The sequence below is a fragment of the Glycine soja genome, unplaced genomic scaffold (assembly GCF_004193775.1).
Source record: "Glycine soja cultivar W05 unplaced genomic scaffold, ASM419377v2 tig00104895_1_pilon, whole genome shotgun sequence".
NCBI lineage: Eukaryota > Viridiplantae > Streptophyta > Magnoliopsida > Fabales > Fabaceae > Glycine > Glycine soja.
Window position 1 is genome coordinate 13,631 of NW_021144485.1, and position 9,116 is coordinate 22,746.

Genomic DNA, 9,116 nt, shown 5'->3' on the forward strand with positions numbered 1-9,116 from the left:
AGAAGTGTTAGACTGGGCTATAGAGGTCATCTGGCCAGAGATCAATGCTCCTATGTTCATATCCAAGCGAGAGACTAGGCCAAAGATCAGCCTAGCTCTATCCACTGTCAAGTCAGAAGTGTGTGATGTGGGGGCCAAGTTGGAGTATGAGAGGACACTCCACACCTGAGCTAGTGTAGTCAGATCCTTCCTGAGAATCTTCCCAGGATGGCCCTCAGAGTTCAAGATGAACCCTCGGCCAGGTATGCATATGGAAGCCTCTATCTCTCTATAGTTTATAGGCAACTTGCAGTATCTGGAGTAAGCGGGTAAGGTCTCCCCCTCAGCTAATACCTGTGGCTGCGCTTAGCAGCACCAACTCCTCAAAAATTTCACTAAGTATTGGGAGCTTAGCAAGCGAAGCTCGCTTAGCTCAGCGGATGCCACAACAAACCGTGCTTGGCCCAGGAAAGCTCGGCTTAGCGTGTGACTATCATAAAAAAAAATGTCTAAGTTACCTGGGCTTAGCGATTCAGCCTCGCTTAGCCACAGGTAGTTCAGCAAGAGGATGAGTGTTCATCCTCAAAGGATGAACTTGCTTAGCGCGGTAAGCGCGCTTAGCGAGTTCTTCAGAGAACACCTATATACAATGAGTATTGATGAACTCGCTTAGCGCAGCATGCTCGCTTAGCGAGTTCATTGCGTTTTTCAGAAAATACAGAAAACGTAGTTCATTTTCTTGCACTTTTCAAGCCTCTAAAAGGTATATCAGACATGCAATGTGTGCATCATACTCAATACACTATACAAGTGTATATAGTCCTAATATTAAACTAATTCTAACAAAACATTAAAACCCTAAAAATCTAAAACTACAAGTGAAGTCTTTTATCCTAAAGTTTAGACAAGAAAAAGAGAAAAGGAACCAAGGAACTTACTTGGATGGTGTATGGTTGTTGCTTTGAAGTTGATAATGCAAAAAGAAAGTACAGATGCAAAATGTGCGAATTTTTGGAGAGAGAGAATGCAGAGACAAAGTTTTCGGAATCTGGCAAGTGTGAGTGTAACTGTTGTTACACTCACTTAAGCAATTTTCGACACTCTCACTTAACGGACCGATGCGCTAAGCGAGCCAGAGAGACATTTGGTTTCTCAATGAGGCTCGCTTAGCGGATCCATGCGCTTAGCCGACGTTTCAAATTCAAAATCAGTTTTTTTTTAACACAGGCTTGGCTTAGCGCGGGGATAAGACCGCCTAGCGAGGTTTATAGATCAGAAAAGCTGCAACTCTCGCTAAGCCAGGCTCTGGCCGGCTTAGCTAAAATGATGCATCTTAAGTACAGAGGAGCATGCGCTTAGCGGATAAGGACTTGCTTGGCGCTCACATTGTCGCAAGGAATTCAGCTTAGCGGCCATGATTGATGCTTAGCTTCCTGAACCTCAGTTCTGGCCGTAAGCAATTTAGCTTGGTGACAATAGGTCGCGCTTAGCCAAGGATAAGTTGTCGCTTAGCGATCAGGCTGCAACTTAGCCTAATTCAAATTGAATTGAAGTTGGCTTAGCTCAGCCTTGGCCAGCTTAGTGGACCAAATCAGCCTTAGATGCAAGGGTTGGGCGCTAAGCGCTTGAGACTCTCAGCTTAGCGCATGACCAAAGATGCGCTTAGCGTGAAGATGGCGCTTAGCGAAAGGACTATTTTTCAGAAAATGTTTTCTAAGTTATTTTTCAGTCCCTTCCTTAACAATTAGAAACCCTTATATCTAACATTCAAAGATAAGCTGATATGCTCCAATGTATAGATTATACAGCAAGTTCCCAATGATCTAATGCATGAAAAACAAAAAATTACAGAAATTAAAACTGGGTTGCCTCCCAGGAAGCGCTTCTTTAACGTCATTAGCTTGACGCTTTTACCTCACTGGGAGATCTTATATTTTGGTTCTTACCTTCAGAACCTCTTGACCTCCTTCCATTACCTGTAAGTAGACATTGTGTTATGGAGCAGGCTTGTCTTCAACAAACAAATCAAAATCAATTTTCTGATCTTTAAAACCTAGCTCCATCTTTCTCTTCCCCATATCAACTATGCAGCTTGCGGTCAACATGAATGGCCTTCCCAATATTACAGGATGTCAATATTTTCAGAGATATCCATTACCACAAAGTCTGCCGGGAAGATAAAATGTTTCACTCTGACCAACACATCTTCAATTACTCCATATGGCATGGTAATGGAACGGTCAGCTAATTGTAAAGTCATTCGAGTGGGCATTATTTCCAACTCTCCCAATCTTTTGCACATGGAGAGTGGCATCATACTGATACTGGCTCCCAGGTCAATAAGAGCTTTTCCCACATTGACTTCTCCAATTGAACAAGGAATAGTTACACTTCCAGGATCTTTATGCTTGGGTGGAAGGATCTTTTGAATCACAGCACTGCAATTTCCTTCCACAATGATGTTTTCCTGATGAATATATTTATGATTCCTTGTTAACATATCCTTCAAGAATTTAGAGTAGAGTGGCATCTGCTACAAAGCTTCTCCGAAGGGCATGGTTATTTCCAGTTTCCTGAAAATATCTAAAAATCTTGCTAGATGACGATCTTTCTCCTTCTAGGAAGGTACCACAAGATATGGTACTTCCACACCTTCATCCATAACTTTTTCAATTCTACTCTTCTTTGCATTCTTATTATTTTTTTCTTTTTCATTTTTTCATTTTCTACTTCTTTTCCTTTTTCTTGATCCTTCAATTCTTTATTCTTGACCATTATTTGTTCCTCATTTTCTTGATTACTTTCACCTCTCACCTCATTTTTCTTGCCATCAGTACCTTTCTTGTCAGTAGTTTTCTTCTTATGCACAACACTATCCTCATCCTCAGCCTCCATAAACCTTTTACTCCTTGTCATCACAGCTTTGCATTCCTCCTTGGGATTCTGTTCTGTATTTGCCACAAAACTATTGGATGACTTGTCAGCTATCTGCTTGGCTAGTTGTCCCACCTGGACCTCAAGGTTCTTCAGTGCTGACTCAGTGCTTTTATGATTTGACATTGTTACCTACATAAACTGAGTCAAGGTCTCCTCCAGCTTAGTAGTCCTCTGGAATATGTTAAGTCCTTGTTGGATTGGCCTGTTTGAAGGCCGACTCTGGTCTTTGTTGAATTGGTTACCAGGATGTGTCCTCCACTGTCCTTGTTGATTATAGGGACCCTGTTGGAAGCATGAAAATCCTCCTTGAGTATACCCTTGTCACTGTTGATTTCCCACATAATGAATTTCTTGAGTGTTTTCTTCAGTGGGAATACATTGGCCTATTTCATGAGCCTTACCACATATGGTACAACCTGTAACCTGTAAAATAGAAGAGTGCATAGGTTGACCAATAGACAACTTAGTTGGCAGCTTACCGAGTGTTTCTGTTAAAATCTCCAGTTGCTTAGAAAGCAACTTGTTCTGTGCCAATAAAGCGTCATGTGATGATAGCTCTAACAAGCTTTTCTTCGTGGGTTGATGGGTTCTGTCTCATAGAATGACATGATCACTGGCTGACATGTTCTCAATTAGCTCTGTTGCTTTTTCCGGGGTCTTCAATTTTATCTTTCCCCATGTAGAAGCATCTAACAGTTGCTTGGTTTGTGGTCTCAGCCCATCTATAAACATATTCAATTGAATTGGCTCGGAAAACCCATGGGTGGGAGTTCTTCTCAATAAACCTCTGAACCTCTCCAATTCTTTACTCAAAGATTCATCAGGGAATTGATGAAATGAAGAGATTGCAGCTTTCCCTTCCGCAGTCTTGGACTCTGGGAAGTATTTCTTTAGGAACTTTTCAACAACTTCTTCCCAGGTTTTCAGACTGTTACCCTTAAATAAGTGAAGCCACCTTTTGGCCTCTCCTGCCAATGAGAATGAGAAAAGGCTGAGCCTAATAGCTTCGTCTGGTACACCGGCAATCTTAACAATGTTGCATATTTCAATGAACGTTGCCAAGTGTGCATAGGGGTCTTCATTAGGTAATCCTTGAAATAAGTTCCCCTGTATTAAATGAATTAAGGAATGTGGGTAGTTGATGTTATTAGCTTGCACTTCAGGACGTGCAATGCTGGTGAAAAATTGTGGTACTGAACTACTTGAGTAATCCTCAAGGGTAATCCTCTGGTCATGCTCTTTTGCCATGGTAATGACTTCAGGTAATTGAGTGGCGGATTCCCTTGATGATGGTGAATCAGGTGATAATAAGTAAGGGAAATGAGTCTCTTCCTCAAGAATCGATGCAACTATTCTGTCTTGCAAAAGTTTCCTTCTCCTCTCGGCCTTGTTCCTTCGCAATGTAGCTTCAATTTCTAAGTCCAGAGGAACTAAATTGCCCGTGGGAGATCTATGCATATATAATACTAATAGAACAGCGGTTATCCAGTTCAATAAGAGAAGACAAATAGGAATTAAGAACAAATATTCACAAAAACAATCAAAGAATAACAAATAAAGAATAGACACCTAAAAACGAACTAACTTCCCAAATAAAAAGAAGTTCCCCGGCAACGGTGCCAAAAACTTGTTCGCTTCCGGCAAGTGCACCGGATCGCACAAGTAGTATAAAACGGTAAGAATCGAGTATTGAACTCTCGGGGAACTTGTGTTATTTGGTAAGCTATTTCAACAAATAGGTGTCTGGTGTGTAAAGATAAATGTGAATATGAATAGGTGTGTAAACTATCTGTGCAAAAAGGAAAATCACGCGAGAGAAATGATGTGTAAAAACAAGTAGAAAACACGTTGGCCTTCCTAATAGGTGCCTGATGCTAAAAAGATATTCTCTATCTAACAATGCTCATGTGTTCCTATGGTGTCTCCTGAGATACTAAACCCCAATTCCTCATGATAGTTTAGCCTAATCCCGATCAAGCATCATCCGCAAATTCCTCTTGTTGGACTAAACTCAACCAGGACTGCATTAAGACACACATACACAACTAAATTATCGCACCCCGATTCCTCATGACAGTACGACAACTTAGCCTTGTACTATCAAGGACTTTAGAATCAGACTAGTTTCCACTGTTGAATGACCCTAACAAAGCATGCATCTACGTGATCAAGGTAAAGGCATACTGGAGTGAAAAGCAGATAGTGCAGAGAACACACAAAACATCATTAAATAGATAGAAATATATTTACATCAAGTACCTACATGGAAGATCCAACAGAGGATTTAGCTTTCCTTAACCAGGAAGCTTTCTTTACAACAAAGAGAAGAAAAAGATGAAAGATTGCAAAAATACAAGTGGTGAGGATGTCTCCTTCACCTCTAGGATCTCACAATCACTCACAAACTCATCTCAAGCTCTCAAAACGGCTCCTGCTTCAAGCTCTAGTCTTTGCAGATCTTTAGATAGCAAAACCTCTCAAAACTCTTTGGAACTTGGACCTTTCTCTCTCTAGAATCTCCAGACATGCAAAGCTTTGAATCCTAGCCCAAACTCCCTTCACAAAATTTGATTTCATGCTTAAATAGGTAGCCTTGTTCGTGCTCGTGCGCTTAGCGCACATTAGTGAATTTCGGTGTTGAATCATTGGCAAGTGTACCAAATTTGTCACAAGTAGTAAAGTACTCGGAAGTCCGAGTGTCGAATCCATAGGGATTTTGTGTTGTACTTATCTTGGATACTTTTCAATTTATAAGGAAATAAAAGAAAAAGTAGAATGCAATAATAGTAAATTATAAATAGAAAGCAAAAGAATTAAAAGCAGAATAATTAAAGAGAGAATTCAATGGATTGCGAATGTTAGGACCTAGCATGCCTTGTTTGCCTAGGATGTATGAGTTTATGATTTTTCTTTATCAATTTAGGTGATTCTATTCTACCCACATATGTTCATTTACTTGCCCCTGATTCCTCACGATGACAAGCCTATTTTATTCATTTATCTCCCAAATTCCTTTATAAAGACTCAACAAATAAAATGCATGAAGTATGAATTCTAGATGTTTGCAAGAATGCATGGGCATAAAATTATCATTCTATTCCTAGCAATGACTTTCTTATGAAATCCTTTCTTTTTGTTCTATTAGAAGTTACCCTCTTCCAAGTGTCTAACCCCTAAAACTAATGCATGCATACCTTCTTTAAATCTTGTTTAGAAGTTACCCTCTCCCGAGTGTCTAACCCCTAAAAGAATATAAAGATGAATAATGCAAGATAAAAGCAGAAAAGATAATAGAATAGAAAAACCTGGAAAATAATCCTGTTGCATTGATAAATATGAAGTACATCATACATCTCTTTGGCTTTTTAGGCCTGCCAGGCCCTAACTAGGAGTTTAGCCACTCATGGCCATTAAGGGCTTTACAATGAAAAGGGGGGGTGAAAGAAAGAAAGATGATAAAAAGAAGGAAGAGAGTAAGAATTCTCAGGCTTTGAGTAGTAGTGAGAGTGCTCTGAGACTTGGTGTTTTTCTCCTTGGCATGACTCTCTATTTATAGCTGATGAAGTGGACTTGGGCTTGATTCAAAAAATCTTCCTTATCTATCTTTTTTATATCTTTTGGATCTTGTAAATCTTATCTTTCCTATATCTGCAAGTCATAGATAAGAAAAATATCAATTCATATCTTTTAAGTCAAAATTAACTGCTAAATAAATATCTTTAAAGATATTTTCAAATTAGCTCATATTTAGCAGTTATCAATATCTTTTAGATCTTGTAATCTTATCTTTTTATATCTACAAGCCATAAATAATAAAAGTATCAATTCTTATCATTTAAGCAAAAAAATAACTGCTAAATAAATATTTTCAAAGATATTTTTAATATATTTTTATTATGAAATAACTCATATGTAGCAATTATCATTCGACTTAGTGCGTGCCTATCACGCTTAGCGGATGGACTGAAGCGGTGTGCTTAGTGAGATGAAACGGTGCGCTTAGCGAACCTGTACAACTCATCTTCTTCCAGAGTCTTCCTCGTGCTTAGCCCATGAGTGTTACACTTAGCGGACGCTCGCTAAGCCAGCGGATTGGCTTAGCAAGAAGGTGAAAAACAACACTTTTCAAAGCTTGCCTAATTAACCTGAAATTGAGAGAAAATGATTATTAAACACACAAAAATGGAAGTACTAAGTATTTATTACCTATACTTAACAGAAAATACTTATAACACTACAAAATAACCATAAATTGGAAGAGTTTGATACAATTTACACAAGTTTTATACATAAAAGTTAGTCGTATTCACTGACTAACAATCACCACAACCATAACCACCCTTCTCCTATGAAGTCTCCAACAAGCAATGCGAGCAATTGCATGAGTAGTAGTAACAACAATGCCATCCAAATGCCAACACCACCTCTCACTCCCAAAACCATTTCTAGATTTGACTCCAACCCTTAACCCTACCACTTTTGTCCAAGCTGACACCTCTACTTTCAAGCAAGTAGTCCAAATGCTAGCTGGCTCATCAGACAGCATAAAACAAGCATCACAAGATCCACCACCATCATCCAGAAACTTCAACATACCCCATCACGAACTCACCAAAGAAGCACAAGGCTTCAAGCTCTACGAGAGGAGGAACAAAAGCCTCAAGAACAACCTCATGCTCAACACCTTGATGCCCAATTTTTCTCCACAATCACAACAACAACAACTCTCCAAGCTTCTCACCAAGAAACATGCCTAAGATCCTCTCCCCAAGCCTTCTTGACTTCCTTTCCCTTGCTCTCAGCCCTGTCACACCATTCAATGATGACCCTTTTGACAAAGTCCTCTCCTTCATTAGGGAACTCATCAGAGGAGGATAAAGCCATAGTTGTAAAGGGCTTCTACTTGCATCCCTCTCCCATGACCACTCCAAGAGACTCAGAACCACAATTGTTGTCTCTATTCCCAGTTACCTCAGCTAGAGTCTCATTAGAATCACCTTCTTGAGGAGATTGGAGAATAGATTGTGTTCCTGTGTTGTGGATGATTTAGATAGAGAGACAGTGGTTGGTGGTTAATTACATCATGGGTTTTTTATTTATTTATTTGAATGGTTTATGGTTTCCTCCATCAACAAGGTTCAAAAGCTTTGGTGTAATTGTAAAAGTGGCTTTCTTAGCATGAGATGGCAACTCTTTTCTTTATTCTCCTGCTTTGTTTCCCACCTCAAAATTTTGCTATCTTTTCTTGTTTTCCCTTTCCATAAATGAAAAAAAAATGTCTTTGTCCAATGAATTTTATTTTATTTTTCTCTCCATGTTCCATCTAGTTCTTCAAGGGTTATTCTTTTTAGGAAAAACACATCTTGGGAATAATCATGAGCCAGCGTGTCTCTTTTGATTGAGTGTGATGATGAATTCAACAAACAAGGGTCTTGTTCAAAGTGTCTGTTTGTATTTGTGTGTGATTGTTGTGTCACACCAACCACCACCAGTAAGAAGTTTGTGTTGAGACGAAGAGAATCCAAACATGGCAAATTGACAGAAAGACAAGGGAATGAGGTTGCTTGCAAAGGACACATTTTACTAGAAATCAGTGTTGGAAAGGACATAATCGGTATCCTAAGTTGTCATCATTGCAGAAAGATGCACCAAATGAAAGGTGGGTGGGGTTAACTTGATGAAGATTGAAGGTGAGAGTGAGAGGGTCCCTCTTATTGGTTATATGCCCATTTAGTCTAATAAGTTTCTCAAGTAACTCAAATCCCAGATAATGATAATGTGCTTTTGCTTCTTTTTTTAAAAAATTTCTTTTTCTTTTTTCTTTTTTGGCTGACACCCTATCTGGGAAGAAAAAACCCATTTCTGTAGCAGTTTTCAAGTACCTATCTGAATAAGAAGTAAACCAAAGATGCTTTTTCTTTCTTTGGTTGGTTTGTTTTAAAGTGCAGAACATTTATGCCATGATGTCAATACTCAACTTGTAATTCTTACAGCAGTCTAGACATAGGACCTATGTATCATGTATGTGCAATGTGTTGAAATTGATCATAAAAATTGTGTGTTGTATAGGACCTAATGCATGTTTATTAATCATAATAATTTTTTGTGTGTGACCCGCATACAGAGGCTAATGACTAATATATGTTTATGCAATGTATTATATATGTTTATGTTTTAAAATATTTATATATAGGGGTTTT

General features: G+C 38.9%; 1 pseudogene; it reads left to right on the forward strand.

Annotated features, from left to right (window-relative positions):
• The first annotated feature begins 207 nt into the window (after window positions 1-207).
• LOC114404624 lies at window positions 208-7,921 on the forward strand (annotated as a pseudogene).
• The last annotated feature ends 1,195 nt before the right edge of the window (window positions 7,922-9,116 follow it).